Source organism: Ovis aries, chromosome 7, assembly GCF_016772045.2.
Source record: "Ovis aries strain OAR_USU_Benz2616 breed Rambouillet chromosome 7, ARS-UI_Ramb_v3.0, whole genome shotgun sequence".
Classification (NCBI taxonomy): domain Eukaryota; kingdom Metazoa; phylum Chordata; class Mammalia; order Artiodactyla; family Bovidae; genus Ovis; species Ovis aries.
In genome coordinates, this window is record NC_056060.1 from 17,229,850 (window position 1) to 17,252,295 (window position 22,446).

At 47.6% G+C, this 22,446-nt stretch overlaps 1 long non-coding RNA gene across 1 annotated transcript in view; it reads right to left on the reverse strand.

Annotated features, from left to right (window-relative positions):
* Window positions 1–411: 411 nt before the first annotated feature.
* LOC121819946 (uncharacterized) overlaps window positions 412–22,446 on the reverse strand; it is a 176,472-nt gene continuing 154,437 nt past the window's right edge. Inside the window, exon 3 of the long non-coding RNA XR_006060318.2 lies at window positions 412–1,416. This is a non-coding gene — a long non-coding RNA (uncharacterized LOC121819946). The remainder of the gene's footprint in view (window positions 1,417–22,446) is intronic.

The following is a 22,446-nucleotide window of genomic DNA, read 5'->3' on the forward strand; positions in this document are numbered from 1 at the left end:
CTCCCCTCGATTGCATTTTTTCCAGAATTTTTGTGCGTTTTTTTTTTTTCCCCCTTAAGCCCTAAATAAGACCCTTCCCCTTCCTATCTACGTAGGGAACTCACAGCCCAGTGGGGAAAACAGGCAGATTAACAACTGGCTATAATACAAAAGATAGACGTGAATAGTAATTGTGAACTTGGAGAGCATCACATCCTTTGTAAGGGCCACCTTCTCGTCTGCCTGAAGAGGACTTCCGAGGAGACGCTAAGGAAGAGAGAGGAGCATTCTCAAAGCCCCCTGGGCTTCATGCCACTCCCACCCCACACCCCACTTATGCAAAATCAGGTCTAACATTTATTAAGGTTGGTGAAAAAGTAATTGCATGTTCCAAACTGTGGTTTCGGACTGTGAATTTCAAATCATTATGACTAAGCTCAAACACATCTTTATTAATCAAAATAGGAACCATTACAATCAACACATTGCTGCCAATGTGAAATAAGTTTGTTTATTCCTGTAGCATAAGAATCCATGCTTTAGGATTTGACAAACTCTTGGAAAGCATTTTCTGCCTTTTGCTAGCTGAGGAAGTTGTCAAGATGTTTGAAGAAGTGGTAGTTGGTTGGTGAGAGGCCAAGTGAATATGGCAGATGAGGCAATACTCCATAGCCCAATCCGTTCAACTTTTGAAGCGTCGGTTGTGGGACGTGTGGATGGGCTTTGTCACGGAGAAGAATTGGGCCCTTTCTGTTGACAAACGCCAGCTGCCGACGTTGCAGTTTTTGGTGCCTCTCGTTGGTTTGCTGAGCACACTTCTCAGACGTAATGACTTCGCCGGAATTCAGGAAGCTGTAGTGGATCAGACTGACAGTGGCCATGAACCTTTTTGGTACAAGTTTGGCTTTGAGAAGTGCTTTGGAGCTTCTCCTGGTCCAGTCACTGAACTAGTCATCACTGGTTATCATAAAATCCACTTTTCATCACAGGTCACAGTCTGATAAAGAAATGGTTCGTTTTTGTTGCATAGAGTAAGACGACACTTTAGAACAACTTTTTTGATTTTTGGTCAGCTCATGAAGCACCTACTTAACAAGCTTTTTCACTTTTCCAATTTGCTTCAAATGCTGAATGACCATAGAATGGTTGATGTTGAGTTCTTTGATAATTTCTCCTGTAGCTGTAAGAGGATCAGCTTCAATGGCTAAGGATGGCTCTCAGTTGGTCATTACCAATTTGTAATAGCTAGCCACAATGCTCCTCATCTTCAAGGCTCCCATGTCCTTTGCAAAACTTCTTGAACCACCGCTGCACTGTACCTTCATTATTAGTTCTTGGGCCAAATGCGTTGTTGATGTTGCGAGTTGTCTCTGTGGCTTTATGACCCATTTTGAACTTGAACAAGAAAATTGCTTGAGTTTGCTTTTCATCTATAGTCTAAAATAAACAAAGTAAACAGCAAGTAACGTCATTAGGAAAAAAAACATAAATTGAGAAATGGACACTAAAATTATGTGTAGCATAGCCATATTTATTTAAGAATGTATTCCAATATCAAACAGCAAAGTTTAACAATGCAAAACCTCAATTACTTTTGCACCAACCTAAGCATTTTGGCTTCAAAGGAGAAGGAAAAAAGTTCTCCAAGCTCACGTTTTCAGAAACGAGACTAAAGAACAAAAGGAGCAAAACAAAAACAAAATGTTAAATAAGGTGTTTAAACTTTTGCAATAACTTCTACTTTAAAATAAAATCAATTTCTCAAAATATGGGGAAGGAATTCCTCCCAATCACCAGCTCCAAGATTCCTATTTTAAAACTAAAGATGTGGAAGTCACTCAGTCTTTGAGACCTGATGGAATATACAGTCCATGGCATTCTCCAGGCCAGAATACTGGAGTGGGTAGCCGTTCCCTTCTCCAAGGGATCTTCCCAACCCAGGGATTGAACCCAGGTCTCCCACATTGCAGGTGAATTCTTTACCAGCTGAGCCACAAGGGAAGCCCAAGAATACTGGAGTGGGTAGCCTATCCCTTCTCCAGGGGATCTTCCCAACCCAGGAATCAAACTGGGGTCTCCAGCATTGCAGGCAGATTCTTTACCAACTGAGCTATCAGGGAAGCAAAACTAAAGGTAAAGATGGGCTTAATATTTTCAAACTTCAGAAAGTGAAAAGGGCAGACAATGAGACGTCGGCCGAAATAGAACTCCTCTGCACCCTCCACCCCTCCTCTTTAAGGAAGAAAATGATCATTATCATCCTAGACAGCTCACAGGGTTGCTGCTTGTTGCATATTAGACAACAAATGCGAAGGCCCTTTGAGAAATTCAGAGTGCTATGACACGAGGAATTACTATCCCAGACACATTTATGTTCATTTTGCCTTCCTTGCTTCAGTGCTCCCAGGCCAATTAATATTCCAGAGACACAGAATAACTTGAAGAATTATAGGTAGGGACAGGCCCAGAGGCAGAAATCTTTCAAATTCCCAGGAGACAATGGGAGTCATCACTATTTCTAGCCGGCAACAGGACCACACAGGGATCCTCTTAGCCTCATTTGACCATCCATGATGGCAAGTACCAGGCAGACCATGAGCACTGGGGGGAGGGCTGAGACCTGGGCCCTCACCTAGCCCCAGTATAGAGCCCACGGCAAGGACCTGATGCGTAAATCAGAGGGAAGCGTCTTGGCTCCACTTCCTCCCACCGTGCCATGTTGGGCATTTCCCATCTCTCCTCTGAGTTCAGTTCCTGACCCTGCTCTCCACTCCACCCTCTGTGCTGGAGTGGCTGGGAGGGCGAGATGAGCTTAGGGATGCAAAAGCATCCTGGTAAACTGCATGAACTGCATACATTTCCACTGCTGCTGTCATCATCCATGCAGCCCGCATTTGGTGGAATAAGGCCATCTGTGCAAGCAAGGCCTTTGAAGGTACCCTAAGTCTGGCAGGCTTCAACCGAAGCCAGTAATGGAGTGCGGTTTTCATCAGGAAGGCTGGCGGAAGACCAGACACCACGTAGCCTATGAAGCCTCGGGATGCAAACTCTGCCCCTGCCGGACAACCCTATCCCAAACCATCCAGTCTCCTGTCCTGGCCTTTTCAGGCCTCCATTTCTACACGGCACTTACTTTCAGGGTGGCCTGTGGATGAATGTTTTTTTCTTGCTTTTTTAAAATTTATTTTTAATTGGAGGATAATTGCTTTACAATATTGTGTTGGTTTCTGCCATACATCAACATGAATCGGCCATAGGTATACATACGTCCCTTCCCTCTTGACGCTCCCTCTCACCTCCTACCCGTCTAGGTTGTCACAGAGCACCGAACTTGAACTCTCTGCATCATACAGCCAATTCCCACTGGCTGTCTATTTTACATACGGTTACATAGGGTCATGCATATGTTTCCACGCTGCTCCCTCCATTCATCCCACCCTCTCCTTCCCCAGCTGTGCCCACAACTCTGTTCTCTATGTCTATGTCCTCTCTGCTGCCCTGCAAAGAGGTTCATCAGGACCATCTTTCTTTCTTTAGCTGGGGACTCTTAGGAAAGGCAGTAGGATTCAGATTCCCAGCTGGAACCCCAGGCTGTCCCCTTAATTGATTTCCTTTGTTTGCTTTGAGCCCTCAAAAATGTGTCGACATCCGTTTGGAGCTGCCTTCCGCCCGGCACACGCTGGCCAACTTTCTTCAATTAATGAGCTGAGACTGGAATTGAGAGCCTCACTTTTCACAGCCACAGCGGGGACTGACCCTGCTGTGGTGATAAGATAAAAAATACACTGCCAGTGCTACATCTGTGGAATATAAGTTAATAAAAAGTGGACACGCCAGCTTGCATGGGCAATGTGTCCTCATGGACGACTGTTGTTTTGGCTGTGGCTGAACTTCCTCCTCCCTCACCTCTGAACTTGGCTTGCCGGCTGCCTGCGCCTTTGCTCAAGCCTGTCTCCCACCTAGCATGCCCTCTCTGTGAACTTTTGGCTCATTACAACTCAGCCAGCCTTCAGGGCCCAGTTCCTTGGATTTTTCGTTCACTCAACCAATGTTTGCTGTGCGCCTACTGTGCACCAGATTCATTTTTAAATAAAATTTTTATTGGAGTATAGTTGTTTTGCAATGTTGTATGAATTTCTGCTGCGCAGCAAAGTGAATCAACCATATGCATACACATATCCCCTCTCGTTTGGATTTCCTTCCCATTTGGATCACCGCAAGTGGAGTGCCCTGTGTTATACAGTAGGTTCTCATTAGTGATCTATTTTATGCCTAGTAGCGTATACATCGGAGAAGGCAATGGCACCCCATTGTTCTTGCCTGGAAAATCCCATGGGCGGAGGAGCCTGGTAGGCTGCAGTCCATGGGGTAGCTAAAACTGAGCGACTTCACTTTCACTTTTCACTTTCATGCATCGGAGAAGGAAATGGCAACCCACTCCAGTGTTCTTGCCTGGAGAATCCCAGGGACAGAGGAGCCTGGTGGGCTGCCGTCTATGGGGTCGCACAGAGTCGGACACAACTGGAGCGACTTAGCAGCAGCAGCGGTGTATACATGTCAGCTCCAATCTCTCAATTCATTTTCATATATTCATTCTAAAAACATTTCTTAGGTGAGCAAGATAAACGCTGCTCTTATCCTCATGGAGTCACAGACTTGGAGGGACACAGGGAATTTCAAGGGTGACTTTCGTGTGACAGGGTAGGCACAGGGCAGTAACAGACACGCGTATGGGCTTTTTAGGGGGTACTGGGAAGGGGCACTGACTTCTGGAGAAAGTGTTGTGATTTTAAAGCTTTTTTGTAATACCAAATTTCAAATTCAGGCAAAATTGTATAGTGAACCCCTATGGACCCTATTTTAATACCTATCATCTCACAGCCAATCTTTACACCTATATTCCTATCTCCCTCAACGAAATCTTGTGCTGTCCTTAGGCAAATCCCAGGCAGCACTGTATTTTATTCATGAATCCACAGCCCTCCTTACCTGCACCCCTCGTTGGCTTTAGGTTAGTATTATAAGCATTATGATTAGGGTGCCATCAAAGTGTTGAAGGGCTATTTACTGGCCTTGGCATTAAATTAACCCGAGTTCAAAACCTACCTCCCATATGCACACACTGTGTCATATTAGTCAAGTTACCTAACCTCTCTGAGGCTCACATTCTTCATCTACAAAATAAGGATGATATGACCTAGCTTCTAGAGTTGCTCTGAAAATTAGGTGTAAAGTGCCTAACATGATACCAGACACATAGTAGGTGTTCTGTAAATATTTCCTTCCTTGTCTAGGTTTGCCCTGGATGAATATGAAAGCAAAATAAAGCGACTGAGTAGGTTTGACAATGGCACTCCCCTTCTGATGTTCCAAGATGCACTGGAAGCTGCCGGAGGGCGGACGCCTGAGCATACCGGTGCAGGTCGAGCCCAGACAGCTGCTATGGAAAGCACTTCTCTCTGATGTCAGCCTCCCTCACCGACTCTTTCTACCACAAGGACCTTTCACCAGCTGCACTTCTACCACTGTGTGGTTTCACCCAAGACAGACGTTGCATAGGTTCTGCGAAGTTCAAGTCAAGAAGTCAGCCATGATTTTCACCTCTCTTAACTTTGGGGAGAAGGGGGCACTTGGCCAAGGTGAATGCGTGCACCCAAACCAAGCCCCCTCAGCTTGCTTTTAAAAACCTTGACCTGCTCTGGCAACCATTGCAAGCGCCAGATTCCTCTCTACTCTGGGTGGCAGCAGGCGATAAAGCCACTAGAACTCAGACAAATGTGGCTGACGCCAGAGAGGAGTCAAGGGCCTGGCTGCGACGTCTGGGGCCAGCTCGGTCTTGGACCTCACTGTGTGTTTACAAGTTTCTCTTTGACAATTTAGTTTTGAAGATGGGCTTCATTAAAGGGCAATTATAGGTTAAGTAACTTGTTGGCTCCCTGCCTAATGTGAAAAACTCGACTGTGACAATCAGATAATTTTGAGATTAAGCAAGACAGCAATTGCTACTGAAAGAAGAAGCTTAGCAAGAGGATAAAAGACTCTCCCCAGCCATGACCTCATCCCAGCTGCCCTGTCTGGGCAGGAAGTCTGAATCCAAGGAACCAGCAGGCTCTGGGAACCTTTGGCATCGAGGGTGACCTCTTCTGGGACAGGGGATTACAAGGCAAGGCGCTTTTCCATCCGGGTGGCAACATGCCCCCCTTCCTCCCAGGCTCAACTCTTCTAGAGGCTTCTCACTGGGTCCTGAGGGCCAGCCTGCTGGTCTCTGCCATGACCTCTGTACCTTACTCTTCCCCATCACACATTTCTGCTATATCATCCAGTGTCCCAACTATATACCTAGAAGGCTGTCTCCTCCCACTTTTCTTACTATCCATGAAGCTTCCTGAGCCAGAAAGGATGGCACACTTCAAAATTCCTAGCGCACTTTGTATCGAATGGGAAACTTTCTATTATATGTCAAAACTCCACCCCAAAATATGGGCTATGCTCAAAGGGGGTTTATTGACTCATGTAACTTTTGAGCCTTTTTGACAGACCTAAAGATGACTGGTGTCAGGGGATGGTAGGGTCCAGAAGGTATAGATGTTCCAAAGGAAATCCAGGTGTTGTTATCAAAATGGGGAATAGATACCAAGAAGACCAAAACCTAACATACTTCTGTTCTCTGTCATGCATGTAAATGTCAACTCCTTTGAAACTCTATCTCCAGAGAGGTTTTTAGTTCCAACAGGGCAGTGGTCCTGAGTGACCCCAATCCCTAAGAGGCATGAGCATCACCTGGCAACTCATTAGGAAGCACTTGTTCTGGGTCCACCCCATCCTGATGAATCAGAAACAATAGGTCAGGGCCCAGGAATCTGTGTTCTAACAAGAGCTCCAGGCACCTCTGATGCTCTAAAGTTTGAGGACTACTGCCGTATTTCACATTCCCTCATCGTTGGCATTTAATATTTACTACGTGAAATAAAAGTAAATAAATGAACGCATAGAGGGAAGCCCTGAGCTGTTCCTTTGAAGAAAGGCATTCATTACTCAAGGTTCACTTGGGTGCCTGCACAGAACTCTGGCCGATTTAGGCATGTATTTAGTCTCCTTCCCCTATTCTATTGGTACATGGTAAGTGCTTGAGAAAAAAAAAAAATCAGCTGTTTTGATTCCTATGTGCCAAGCATTGTGTTATGTTCCAGCCATGGGTGGCAACCAAACGCAGACAGGGTCTCTGTCCTCTGGAGCCACAGACTAGCAATCACGAAAAAGTAAGACAAATGAATGAAAATGGGGCACTCTGGGAAGTGCCCAAAATGAGAGATGCTGGTAGAATACCAGGGTATATCAGGGGAGGGGAATCTGATCAATGTAAGGAGGTGAGAAAGGCAGAAACTGAATTTTCTGGGAAACTCTGAAATCAAAGAATCAAAGGAGATCTGAGCTCCTGGCCTCAGGACGAGCATACCCAGGGCTGCCCTGAAGACCACAGCAGTCAGGGCTGGGGGACTCCTTGTTCTGGGCTCTGCCTCTAAAAGAACTCACTGTCAGTGTTGTTTTCCCTCCATTCAAGCATCAAATTCTAGACAGGAAGAAACTGCTTGGCCCAGCTTAGCCAGTTGCTCCATGCCTGGGACTTACTCGGCCACAGCTAAGCAGGCAGGAGAGCACCCCAGACAAGGTCCCGGGGCATGCTCGAGAGCCAGCATTGTAGAGTGGTCAACTCATTCTGATTTTCATGAGACTTTTTTAGTTTTAGTGTTGAAAGTCCCTTGTCCAGAAACCCCTCACTGTCTGGCTCAATCTGGCTCTACGTAAGCCCCTGAAGCACCTTGGGATGGAGGCCACACGAGCCAAGGCCTCTCTGCCTCTGCTCCTGCAATCAGGGCTACCCTCACTCCACCCAGTTCACAGTCACACGGGCAGGAAGGCAAGGAAAGATGACCCAGCGATGATCAGAGCCAGAACTTGTGCAGGCCTTACCCAACTCACTGGACCTTTCTTCCTTTCTAAGGGGTCTGGGCTCTGGAATCCTTGCTCCTCTGAAACTTTTGGGCATACAGACCTCTCTGCTCAACTCTGAGAGGGGGCTGGGTCAGTACAGAAAAAAGAAAAGGTGATCTCTGCTCACACTGAGTTATTATCCAGTTACACGTCATTCAGGTGATGAGAAAACAAAACAAGCCACGCTGCTCACATTTCCTGGTCCAAGTGCAGGACACAAACACCAGAGGCCCAGTAAGCCCCAGGAAACCACTGGGGGCTTCCTGGAGGAGCGCTGAACTTAACTCATGTACTGGCTAACAGTGTTGAGGCTCCCTGGTTCTCCCTGGCTTCTTCCCCTACATAATGGGAATCTTGCTTCTTTAGCCTCAGAGAGCTGCAAATACTTTGTTAGAGGGTGTACTCAGATCTGGGTGGCCACAGGGACTGGATCGGGGCAGAGGGCAGGGAGTGTGATGCTGTGATTAAATTCGCCTTCGAGGCTGGACCAAACTTGCTGAGGCTCAGATTCTGGGCAGTAGCCCCTCGGGTGGTATTTAAGAGGCATTTGGGATGTGGATTTGGACTGTTGAGCGGGGGGGGCTAAGGAGTACTCCGCAGTCCAGCGCAGGGAGAGGGAGGGAGGCTGGCGTCTCTCATCAGTTTGTTCATTCATTCTATCGATATCCAAACCTTTACTGAGCTCCTGCTCTGGGTCAAGGACTATTCAGGCCACTGGGACTGCAGAGACTCCGTATGTTCTGCAGTGAATGCTGTGCCTTAGAGAATGTCTCCAACACCTCATTTTACAAATGGGAAAAATGAGCCCAGACCCAAGGCACACAGGGGTTCAGTGGCCTGCCCAGGACATGTCAGCAGTAGGCAGGCCCCCTCCAGGAAAATGGGAATGACTCTGGGACACTGGAGCCGTAAGGGCCCGAGCCTCAACATGTAGGAGAGAGATGCAGGGGCAGGTGCTTCCGTTGGGTGCAGCTTCTGGGGCTGGGAGGGGATGAAAATACCAGCACCAGCTGAAATTCAGACAATTAGCCACAGGGCAAGTTCCCACCCCAGGACAGAGGTGCCCAGGAGTCTGGCCAGAAGCAGAATGCAGCTAAAGAGGGCTAAGCCCCAGCATTGTGATTTCCAGCCTTGGAGAGACTGAGGTGCTAGGCTTGGTCCTGAGTGACTCAGGTAGGGCTACAGCATCATAAGAAGAACGACAAGAAGAAGCTTCCCAGGTACCAGGCATGCATTGTCTGGGTAAATCCTAGCAACAAGTGTATCCCCATATCACAGATGAGGAAGCTGAGGCACAGGAAGGATAGGTTCTGGTCCAAGGCCACACATCTAGCACCTGGTTGAGCAGGACTTGAACAGAGGTAGTTGGATTCTAAAACCCCTGTCTGAATAGCATCCCCACCCCTGCCCTATGTTTTAACTTACCTAGTACACACATTTTCAAACATGTACAAAAGTGGAGAAAGCAATTATATTGATCCCAAGTGTACCCACCACCCAGTTTTAATGTGGATCCACATTTTGTACTCTAATCTACAGACCTACTATTTTCAGGAGGGGGCTGGAACATTTTAAAGCATATTACAGACATCATGTTTCAGCACTAAACACTTCAGTATGCTTATCTAATGGACAAGACTATTTTTCTTTTACATAAGCATTATGCCATTGTTCCACCTAAGAAAGTCAACATTGACCTCTGGAGGTCATCTATTGCAACCTTCTCTGATTAGCTCAATGTTGCCTTTTTTTAAATAAGATTTTTTGGATGTGGACCCTTTTAAAGTCTTTATTGAATTCATTACAGTATTGCTTCTGTTTGTTTGTTTTAACATTTTGGCATTTTTGGCCCTGATCTTAGCTCCCCAACCAGGAATCATACCTACACCCCTTGCATTGGAAGGTGAAGTCTTAACTACTGGACCACCAGGAAATTCCCCCAAAGATGCCTTTTTACACACAACGCATCGAGCTGCTTTCATCTATCAGATGCTAGTTTCCTCTCTACCCATCCCTCCAGTCAATGATGTGTCCCTCCTTTTATAGGTGGGAAACTGAGGCAGGGTTCAAGGGGCAAGGCCAGGACCATAATGCAACCGACTCAGGTCCACAGGTCTCCCCGCTGACAGTTTAGAACCCCTCTCATTTATTCTTTTCTATTTTTGAACCAGCAGAGAAGTTAGCAAGAACGGGCATCCTTAAGCACTGTGAGTTCTCAGGATATAATTCACTTTAATCTTTTAAGCATTTGACAGTATTTGCTTGAAAGAAGGAGCAACAAGTACATAATTATTGCACTAATTAAGCTGCCAAAAACACAAGCGTGCAGCAAGAGCACCTTTGAAACGGGGAGCCCACGACGCATTAGCATCTGCTGTAAGCTTATTAATCACCTAACAGGCAATTAGCAAGCTGTTACTGTTTGAGGCTGCTATGTAAATAAATTCTTGGGTTAATTTCTTCCTCTGATAATAAAGAAAACATTATGAAAATTAGCTAAGCGACAATGTAAATGATCTTCACTGTTAATTATATGACGGTGTTACATATGCAAGGACCCCAGTGCTGATAAGGCCCCGGCTCCCTCCCTCCTCATCGGCCACCCCCAGCCCCCACCTTGGCTCTGCCGATTTAAAAATAAAAGTGTTGACACAGGTAATGGGGGCGGGGGAGCCGTGGGGACTGAAGTCACAGCTGTTGGCTTGCAGCTTGCCCAGAGCAAGTGCCAATTCTGCAAACGAGGACGGGGCTGCTTCCTCGCTGGGACCTGAGGAAGCCCTGGGCTGGCCTGTGACCCCAACTGGCAGCAGGGGAGCAGGGAAGAGGTAGATGAGACCAGGGTCCTCCCCAACCCGGGGCTGCCTGGTCCCGCAGCCTCCCCTGAAGTGTTGAGTTAAAGCTTCCTGGGCTCCTGCATCGACACAGAAAGGCAGTTCCTCTGTTTGTGGTATCTGGTAGGCTGGGACCTCCTGGCTCATCCATCAGGCATGAAGTACAAGGTAGATAAGAGCCCTGGCTTCAGAGTTCAAATTAGGTCTCCACCACACAGGGGCTATGTGACCTCAGACAAATGATCAAAATTCCCTTGGCTTCAGTTTCTTCATCTGCAAAATGGAGATGGTAGTAATAGCGCCTACAAAGAGTTGCTGTGAACAGTGAAATGGGATCCTTGGAAAGTCTTTAGCATAGAACCTGTCTATGGTGAGTACTCAATCAGTCCTGTTCAGTCGCTCAGTCATGTCTGACTGTGACCCCATGGACTGCAGCATGCCAGGCTTCCCTGTCCATCACCAACTCCCGGAATTTACTCAGACTCATGTCCATTGAGTCAGTGATGCCATCCAACCATTTCATCCTCGTTGTCCCCTTCTCCTCTTGCCTTCAATCTTTCCCAGTATCAGGGTCTTTTCAAATGACCCTTAAAAGTCAGCTCTTCACATCAGATGGCCAAAGTATTGGAGTTTCAGCTTCAGCATCAGTCCTTCCAATGAACAGTCAGGACTGATTTCCTTTAGGATGGACTGGTTGGATCTCCTTGCAGTCCAAGGGACTCTCAAGAGTCTTCTCCAGCACCACAGTTCAAAAGCATCAATTCTTCAGTGCTCAGCTTTCTTCATAGTCCAACTCTCACATCCATACATGACCACTGGAAAAACCATAGCCTTGACTAGATGGACCTTTGTTAGCAAAGTAATGTCTCTGCTTTTGAATATGCTGTCTTCACTCTGACTTTTCACTTTCATGCATTGGAGAAGGAAATGGCAACCCACCCTAGTGTTCTTGCCTGGAGAATCTCAGGGACGGGGGAGCCTGGTGGGCTCTATCTATGGGATTGCACAGAGTCGGACACGACTGAAGCGACTTAGCAGCAGCAGGTTGTCATAGCTTTTCTTCCAAGGAGCAAATATCTTTTAATTTCATGGCTGCAGTCACCATCTGCAGTGATTTTTGAGCCCCCCAAAATAAAGTCTTTCACTGTTTCCATTGTTTCCCCATCTATTTGCCATGAAGTGATGGGACTGGGTGCCATGATCTTAGTTTTCCAAATGTTGAGCTTTAAGCCAACTTTTTCACTCTCCTCTTTCACTTTCATCAAGAGGCTCTTTAGTTCCTCTTCACTTAACAGATGGGAACCCTTATGGCAGAAAGCGAATACTCACTACATGTTCACTATTAGCACCAGCACTGACCTGGTAGCTGATTGTGTGCCAAGTGCCAGGAACGCAAGGGGAAAAGCGCAAAACTGCCACCCCAGAACTGAGACAGCCAGCAGATGGGTGTCAAAATAACCAGCCCACCAGGTGCCACAGGCCACGAGCTGGAGGAGAGAAACAGACAAGAACTGACCTGAGGAGAGAGTGGCAAGTCCAGTGTCTCATTTCCTGGGAATTGGGTCTTGGATGTTGGTTCTAAACACGTTCACTGGGGCATTGTGTAATGGCTTTGAAATCAGATAGCAGTTTGTCTCCCTTTGAGAAAGCTCTCTGCTTGAGTCTTGCTTATAGGGTTTTGGGAATGGAGAGATGGATGGGACAGGCTCACACAAGGCCTGACACTGATGGATGCACGGTAAGAATGGGTCCCTTAAATTATAAAAGAGCTGCCGGCACAGAAAGGCTTCTCACAAGGCTCAGCCCCTGAGAGTGTCAAGGTCCCCTGGGCAGAGGAGAGGGGCCTTGTCATACTGGTGAAAGTTGCCCAGATGTCCACATCTGAATGACCAGGTCCAGATGCCTGCTGCCTTACACCAGCCTTTCCCAAGCTAGTCCTCTGAGACTGTCAAGGAAGAAAAAGGGCTTATGGTCCATTTAGGCAGGGAAGCTGACACAGGCTGCATCTACTGCGGTACTCTTCTGAGAACTGAAACGCTTCTATGTCCAAATCGCAAACAAAGTCTAATTTCTCCCACACTTAAAGAGCCCCTACAATCAATAATAAGATCAGCAACTCATTTTTCAAATGGGTGAAGTTGTACTTTTTAATACCCTAAAAATGCAGCTACCCATGAGCAAGCAATTCTAACCCTAGCTACACACTCTAGTCTGGACATTTTTTGCCCCTGTGCACCGTGTCCCAGGATCACAGCTCCTGATTAAGAGCCCGGAAGGCCTCTGTTCCCCACTCTGCTCCTGGGGACTCAGGCAAAGGATAATCTAATCCTTTTTATACCTTTAGATTTATCCCATGTGATAAATCAGACATATATCTATATGTCTAAATGCTAAGATGCCTTTGAATCGCCAAGAGGGGTGTTGATATAACATGTATACATTTTCTACTCTTATTTGACTCTGGCCCCTTTTCTCAGGGGACACCTGTTGACCTCCTGACATTCCAGGGACACAACTGGTAACCATAACATGCCCCCTGCTACTTGAAACCCCATTTCTGTCCTCTGGGCCCACCCTGACGATCTTTACTCCATGACAACCTCCTTGTAAATGGAAGCCCTGGCTCATGGCCTTTACTTTTCTTCCCCACCCCTTTTTCCCCAGCTACGGGTCTTCATCTTATTCAATATGGTCTTTGACAGGCTCCTCAGACCCTTCACCAGCTCAGCCCCTCTCCTTTCCATAGTCTGCCCACCGTGATATGACCTTTAATCTGTGACACCTAGAAATAAACACATCTCAGAAAGGTGCCCACAAGCATAGAGGACCGTCAGGTCGTCAGTCCCCAGGTTCTGGGTGCATTGCCTCTGCCCAGGTTGTCCACGTAAGAGGCAGACTTTTCTGTGGGCAGCTGGATCACGCCACAGGCTTCTATTGATCTCGTGGTCAACAGAAGCCACCCCACCCCCCTCCTCACCCCAGAGCAGGTCTTTTACATAAGATGGCTGTGAGCCAACCTCCTGCATCCTGTACTTAGGCGATTGATTTTTCTGAACCTGAAACGGAAGGTGTCGCATTTATCCCTGTTATGCTCTGTCCTGCTAGAGTGGCCACTGGCAAGGCCTACGGCATCGCATGAATCCTAAACTGGGCTGCACGGGCCAGTGGAAAAGACAGCCCTGGGGCTGGCTCTGCCACCTGCCAGTGGTGTGACTTTGATCAAGTCCCGTCTTGTCCGAGAGTGAGGAATGGCCCTGAGACACCTGGGTTGCAGCTCTCCCTTCCAGCTGTGTGACCAGCCTTTCTGTGTCTGCCTCCACTCAGCTGCTTACACTCTCATGTCGGCAGTTTCAGGGCCTGGGAGAGAACTTGAAGGCCACCAGCGACCTCGCTCTCGGTCAAATGGAACCATCTGTCAACCCGTCGGGGTTATGCCTGTTCCACGAGCCCTTTACTGATTTATGATCCAGCCTAGGTTTGGGTCCATCTTCTGTTTATTATTCTGCCTTTTCTCCTGCAATGCTTCCTACATGTAGAAACACCCACTGCTGTGTCTGATCTGAAGTCTAAGCAAAGTGTGTATCTGTTTGTTTCCTTTTTCTTCCATCTCAACCTTGCTATGACAACAGTCTTTGCTTCCTAAGCCCAGCCTTCTTTTATACTCGATAATACGGCTTTGAGAAATGAATGAGGGCTCTGTAGCAAACCTGCTTCTCCAACTGATCACTAGGGGCTCACTGAGTTGTCCTAGGTGGTCCCCAGGGATCCAACTCCATATTAACTCCCATTGATTTGGAACAAGGGGAAAAAAACATTGAATTTCCTTGCCTTAGTCTTGGTTAGGAAGTGGGTTCTAGTTCTACTCTCTGTGTTACTATATCCTAACCCCATTGGAAGACCATTCTGAGCACCTTAGGAATCCTTTCTTGCAGAGACATAGGAACCCAGATCCAGGAGCAATGCCTTTTTTACAAAATAAAAATAAAATGGAAATGTATCCTCCAATACATTTATCTAACCACTGAACAAAAAATACTAATGTGACTAAAGAAAGAGATAACAACACTAATCCTTAGCCATAAAAGGGAGAAAATTCTCTCACTGTTATAGGGGTGATGAAATGCAACAGTTGATGTGGTCTGTCCCAGCAAGTTCTAGGTATTTCATCTTCTGCTTTTTGTCTTGTATGGCAGGGACATTGGTTCCAATTATTCTGGTTTTAGGGCTGGAGGGAGCCTTCAAGCTCTACTAACTGATTCTCTTTTTGCACTGAGACCCCGGCAGACAGGCTAGTGGCAGAATCACTTGTTAGCTCATCTTTCTCCTACCCAGAAACTTTGCACATTCATAAGGTGATAATAAGAGCTAACATGCACAGAGGGCTGACTGCATTTAAGCACATAACTCTGCAATAACCTTACGAGGTTATTTTATAGTAATTACTTTAAAAATTATTATCTTCCCAGCTTTGCAGATGAGGAAAGAGAGAAACAGAGAGGTTAAGAGACTTGCTTAAGGTCACACAACTAGACGTGGCAGGGCATGGTTTAGAAGCCTGTAGGCTGGCCTGTGCTCTGACCATCACACACAGTAACCTCTTTCATAAACCCCAAGGCTGCAAACCCTCCAGGACCCAAGGGGTCAAAGCAAGGACTGGAAAAGAGCAACGGGATTCTCCTGCTGTCCTAAATGCGCACATCAGCGTGCTTAGGGCATCCACAGTGTTGTGCAACCACCGCCTCTCTCCAGTCCCAGAACGTTTTCATCGGCTCCAGAGGAAACCCCAGTTAAGCAGCCCTCCCCATTCCCTCCCCCATCCCCGCCCCCAGTCTCTGGCAATCACTTTCTGTCTCTCCAGCCTGGCCTTTTTTGGACAGTTCGCCTAGATGGAATCATCCAGTATATGGCCTTTTGTGCCTGGCTTCTTTCACTTCGCCTCAGGTTTCTGAGGTTCATCCATGATGTAGCAGGGGTCTGTGCTTCACCCCTTTTTATGGCTCAATAATATTCCTCAGCAGCACTTCCTAATCCACATGGAAGGCAAGGGTCCATCCCACCTTTGAGCAGAGACTTTTCAGGAGACAGGCAGGTGGACACAGGTGCACGTGAAAGGAAAAGGGAGACAGAGAGAAAAAGATGAAGAGGAAGAAGGCGAGGGGGGAGAGAGGGGGAGGGGAGGGAGAGAGACCACATTTGAACAAGGATGACTACAAACAGCAGGCTCAAGCAGATGCAGCTTTCAAGCCAGGAGGGTGTCTTTTGGTGACACTCAAGTGTCAGGAAATAGTAGACCCCAGAGTCAGGTGGCCTGGCTGGGGACAAGGTGTTGGAAATCACACAGTTAGTCCTGTGCTTGCCCGTCCACCTGCTTTTCTCACCCCCTTCTCTCCCTCTTTCACACGTGTTCTTAGGTGTGGCTGGCGCCCTGCAGGCCTGTGAAGGCAGTGGAAGTCCCCTGGTCCTCTGACTCTGCCCGCAGATTTGGAGCAACCTCTTTCCTTCCCTCTGTGGGGTTCAGGGTCACTGCAGGACTGCCTATGGTCCCTCCGCAGGGAGAGACTGGGACCCCCACGACTTAGCTGCAGACCAGGGCTGTGTGCCCACCCTCAGGACTGATGGAAAGGACCAGAGCAGGCGTGCCTCCCATGTTAGTTAGGGAGATGGGCTTGGGGTTGGGGAGTACAGCCTCCCTCACTGCAGGGCACAGGACAGGGCTTCCCTGGAAGGGTTCAGTTAATAAAAGACCCTAGCTCTCCCCTGAGTCAGAGAGTCACACTGGATCTGGCTTCTGTTGAACCAGGGAGCCAGACCAACAGAAATATTGACTACTATCAGGTTTAAAGGCTTTTGATGTCCCAGCTTTGTTTTCGTTTAATAGTTCAGGGAATTAGAGATTCCCTTCTGATTCAAACTGGTTTTCTGAGGGTCTTTCATCCCCCCTCTCTGCTTTGTTTTGAACATAGCTTTGAAAAGTGGCTCATAAGTGAGATTCATATATTTGGCTTTGGTTCAAAGATCAACAAGTAGGGGCCGTTAGTTCTGGTCTGGGCTTGAGGCTTTGGTTCAGAGGCAGGGCAAAGCCACCCTTCACACAGCCAGGGAAGAACACAGTCACCACAGCCTGGTCTCAGCCACCCCCACTGCAGGTTGACCTCCCCCGTCTCCACTTCAGGCTGCATGTAGTCCAGGAGCCCCAGCCCTCCAACCCCAGTGAGTCTCCAGAGGGCAACACTGCGATTGATTTTGAAACTGTGTCAGTAAAACGGTTAATAAAACCCGATAGATCTGTACAGAGGTGCTTTCCGCATGGCGCGGGCCCGGCTTAAATGAGTGCTATTCCCATGGCTGGGGACGTGAAACAAAGGACGGGGTGTGTCAGCACTGCCAGGCGCCGTAGGGACCCCTGACTTCCCCTGTCTGCTTTGGGCTCCAATGAAGACGGAAATGTCTGTCTCTGGTGACCTCGCTTCCTCTTTCTCTGAGGCAACGGTTCTCAAAGTGGGGTTCCCAAACCAGCCGCAGCATCACCACCTAAGAGCACCAAATCTGTTAGAAATGCAAATTCTCCAACTCTGTCCCTCCTTAGGGACCCCCAAACTCTGGTGGGGCAGGGGGTGAGTCCAGCTCTTGTTTTAATCTCCTCCAGGAGATTCCAATGTAGTCCCCAGTCTGAGAACATTCGTTCTGCAAAGCACCACCTCTCTGGCCCCTCCAGTCCTCAGACACCCTGGGTTTTCAAACCTTATATTTCCTCTCTGTAGAGAAACACCTAAAAAATTCAGGAAACACCAGGTCTGAAAGTCTCATCCTCTGTGGACAGGGGTTCACCCTTGGACAGAGGGCAGAACCCTGATCTTGCAGCCCTGGAAATTGATGCCCCTGCTGACTGATGTGTTCTTTTCTGGGGTGGGTAGGGCGGGTGAAGGAGTGCTTGTGGCCCCAACTCTTCCTGCTGGTTCAGAGAATCAGAATGAGAGGGGTAGAGAAGCATGGAGCTTAGAAGCATGCATTCTGGAGTCAGTAGACCTGGGTTCAGGTGCCAGCTGGGTCCAGTACTGGCTGTGTGACCTTGGGCAAGTCATTTCAGCTCTCTATACCCGTTAGCTCCTGCATATGAAAGCTGGGGATGATGATAGGATCTATCTCCTAGGGCTGTTGTGAGGATGAACTCATCAGCGTCTGCACAAGGTCTTAGAACAGGGCCCTGCCCCTCTCCCAGGCCCCACCTGGGGGGCTCTCATGCACTTCCTTTGGGCCCAGGGCTCGGTGCTTCCATAGATGCCCCCACTCCAGTGCTCCTGTCCTTGGAGGAACAGGAAACTCAAGGCAGAAGCTTGAGGATGGTGACATGCTCTGTCATCACCACTTTTGCCCTGAATGGGATAGCAGATCCTGGCAGTTACTGGTCCCCTGTGGGACCATCACGATTACCAGGGACAGTGGCCCCAGTGAGCTGGCCTGCTCCCCAGAGGAGAGAGCAGAGGGCAGTGGAGAAGCAAGAAAGGATAGCAAGAGGGAGAGAGAGGAGAATAGATGGTGAGAAAGAGAAGGGACATGAGAGAAAGAAAAGAGGGGGAGGACTCTGGACAAGGCTGAATGCAGCCCACCCAAGTGTTTTCTTTAGCCCAATCAGGTTTTATTTCTTTCATTCAAACCTGTGTCTTCAGATGAGAATGTGCCCTCCTATAGGCCACAGCCCTGACCCCTCCCTCCTGTCCTGCCTGTGTGCCCCTGCAGGCCCTGGACTTTAACTCATATTCTAGAGGAACCAGTGGCCTCAGGCAGCCCACTGGTCTCTGGGGAAATCATTCAGGATGCAAGCATTTGGTCATGCCCAAGCAAATGTCCACTCAGGTCAGCAACTTCTAGCTCAGCATGCAGTCCCAGTTTGGGCTGTTTCTGCTTTTTGAGAGGAGGCCTCTGGGGAAAAGGGGCCTGCAGAGAACGGAAGAAGGAGTGAGCCTGTCCGGGGATGGGGAGAGCCAGGAGGCCTGATGAGCCCCCTCCCCAGGGGAAGGAAACCAGAGGCCAGCAGGGATTCCAGGCTGGAGTCAGGGACGTTAAGATTTCTGGGACCTTCTCCCCGTGGAGTCCCTGCTCCCAGTTTGTTCTTTCTGTCCCCTCTGGCCACTTCTCTGTGCAGATTAGCCATACAAACCCTCAAACCCCAAGACGTGTGTTTGTTGTGCCAGATCTGAGCTGGGGTCGGGAAGGGGCTGGACTCCATTCTGCACAGCAGGGAGGGGATGGCTTTAGTTCAGAAAGAAAGCAGATTACAGCCACAGAAAAAAGAAATGGGGTCAGCGTAGGGCCACCAGGGACTGAGCGGAGGCACAGGGGCTGTGTGCAGAGGGTCCTCACATTCCCAGACCCTGGGATGGGTGGGTTGCTGCAGACAGTTTTGACACAGACTGTCCCACCCATGACAATGCTTGCCCTCCCATCAAAGCCCAGGGTCAGGTGCATATTCCTGAAGGCCTCATGCTCTACTGGTGTGCAGAGGGGTGAGATGGATATCTCATCCATTGTCCTTTCCCTGTCCACCTCTGCTTCTGCAGAGCACTCCTCACCCAGGCTCACAGGCCCCTAGTATCTACCAGGTGGTTCTCATGGCTACCTGGATGCACATGTTTTTATTTGGTGTGTACTTTTATTTTTGGTGTGTATCAGAAAAATAGATTGAATACATCAAACAGTGTTTAATGAACTTATTGCCCGGGATGGAGCTAAGTTACAGGCATTAGTTGGTATAGGCACACCTTGTTTTATTTAATATTGCAATTTGCAGATATTGTGTATGTGTGTGTTTACAAATTGATGGTATAGAGCAACTCGGACACGACTGAAGTGACTTAGCAGCAGCAGCAGCAGCAGCAACTCTGAATTGAGCAAGTTTATTAGCGTCATTTTTTCCCAACACCATTTGTTCATTTTATGTCTCTGGGTCACATCTTTAAAATTCTCATAGTATTTCAAACTTTTTCATTTTCATTATATTTGTGATGGTGGTCTGTGATTTTTTTTTTGATCTGTGATATTTGATGTCACTATAACAAAAAGATTATAACTCACTGAAGACTCAGATGATGGTTAGCATCAGATGATATTTTTAGCATCAAGCACTCTTTTCTGTTTTCAAATTTAAAAGTTTAAATATGAATGATAAAATAAGCAGAACAAAAGCTGATCTCTCAAGAAGACATACAAATGTCCAACAGGCACGTACAAAGATGCTCAGCATCACTAGCAACAAGGAAATGCAAATCAGAACCACATGGAATGCCACTTTACCACTTCATACCAAAACAAAAAAAGGTGAAGTAACCAGTGCTGGTGGGAATATGGAGAGTGTGAAGAAACGGGAACTGTGTAGCTGTCGGTGGGGATGTTAAACGAGCACAGCTGTTGTGGAGACAGCCTGGCAGCTCCTCTAAAGGTGAAAAAGAATGATTCAGTAACTCCAGGTGTATCCTCAAAAGAATGAAAGCAGGCACTGGAACAGATACTTGCACACCTGTGTTCACAGCAGCATTGCTCACAGTCACCAGAAGGTGGAAACAACCCAAGTGCCGATCCACGATGCGTGGAGGCACAAAGTGTGGTCCATTCGCACACTGGATCATTCCTCAGTCTCAAGAAGGAAGGAAATTCCGACAGGCTACAACACGGAGAAACACTGGGGACACCATGCCCAGTGAAGCAATCTAGCCACAGAAGGGCAAACACTATCTGATTCCATTCCCATGACGTTCCTAGAGGAATCAGCTTCATAGAGACCCATAGTAAGACAGTGGGTGCCAGGGGCTGGGCGGGGGGGGTGGGCTGGAGAGTTAGCGTTTGATGGGGACAGTGTCAGTTTGGGCAGATGGACAAGTTCTAGGGACGGGTGGTGGGGAAGGTAACATATCATGCGAATGTGCTTAAAGACACTGAGCTGTGCGCTTGAAAATGGTTAAGATGGCGAGTTTTATGCTATTTTTTATTATAATTTTAGAAACTTTTAATCAAATGCACTGCAATAAAACTTTAAAAACTGCATAGAATTCTATATACACACGTGTATGTGCACATGTGCCTGTAAAACTGAACTGTGATCAGCTCTGTGGACTGCATTGGTATCCATCTTCTAGTTTGACATTGTCCTACATATATTTTTAGAATTGAAGTATAGTTGATTATAAATCAACTATACTGTTTAGTTTGAGGTGTAATACTGTCTTACATTTATGCAAAATATTGGGGAACTGGGTGAAGGTACTCAAAAACCTACCTATACAATTTCTTGTGAATCAATAACTATTCCAAAATAAAATATATATTAAAAAAAACTCAACATGAATGAGTGATCTAAATGTAAACTATAAAACCAGGCAGGTTTTAGAAGAAAACACAGGAGAAAGAATAAACTGATGTTAGACAAAGAAATCTTAGGCATAACATCAAAGCACACACAAAAAAGGACATAACAAATGGGTCTACTAAGGAATGAAGGACCAGCTACAGACTTAGAGAGGGAATTTGCAAATCTTATCCAACAAAGGACTTTGTGCCAGGACCATGTAAAAAGTTGTCATAACTCAACAATATAAAAACAAGCCACCTGATTTTTTTAAGTGTAAAAAAAGAAAAAGAAAAAGAAAAAAAAACCACCCCACTACACCAAAGAGGATGTTGGTTTCATGGCTCCTAAATGCACAAGAAGTTGGTCAACATCATTAACCATTCTAGAAATGCAATTAAATTCATGATAAGACACTGGCTAAAATAAAATATTCTGACGACGGCAAGTACTGACAGGGATGAGAGGGGACAGGAGCTCTGAAAGAGAGCTGGGGGGACAACGGCCGCTCTGGGATGCAGACGGCAGCCCCTCAGATACGGAAACAGACTCTTGACAGGTGGCGCATCAATCCCTCCGCGATATTTGCCCTCAAGAAATGGAAGTTCAGGTCCACACACAAGTTTCTACCAGAAGGCTCAGAACAGCTCCACGAATATTTGCCCCAAACTAGATACAACACCAGTGTCTTTCAACACCCTCAATGGGCAGACGCTGGTACATCCGCCAGGAACAACACCACTTAACGATAGAAAGGGAGCGGGCATTGGCATCACAGAGCTCGGATGAATTGCAGAGGCATCGAAAGTCAAGCACTGTACAACTCCATTCACAAGAGATTCTCCAAGATTCAGAACCCTGATGTCGCAAGGAGAACAGACGGCGGTTGCCCGGGGGTCAGGGCCGGGAGAGGGCACCCCAGGGAGACAGAGGGCAGTGGAATGGTTCTGAGCCTGACTGCGGTGTCTGGAAGAGTATGAAGAGGAGAAACAGCTCATAGACCACACAGATGCAGAGCCAAGCCTCCAGTAAGCTAGATGAGGTCTGGAAACTGGAGCACCTTCAGCTTGTGTGATGCCAAAACGTAAGAAAACCAAAGTACTGGCCACAGGACCTCTCTTGATGCTGCAGTCTGTGTCTGGTGGCATCTCTTCCAGCAGAGTCTCGTGGGCCAGCACACTGGTGAGGATGAAGAGCACTGTTAGGGTGTGGGCTCGCCAGGAGAAGGTGCTGGTGCCTGCAGGCCTCCTAGCCTTGCCACTCCAGGCTGTAGCAGCCTGAGCCTACCATCCGGCCACTCCTCCA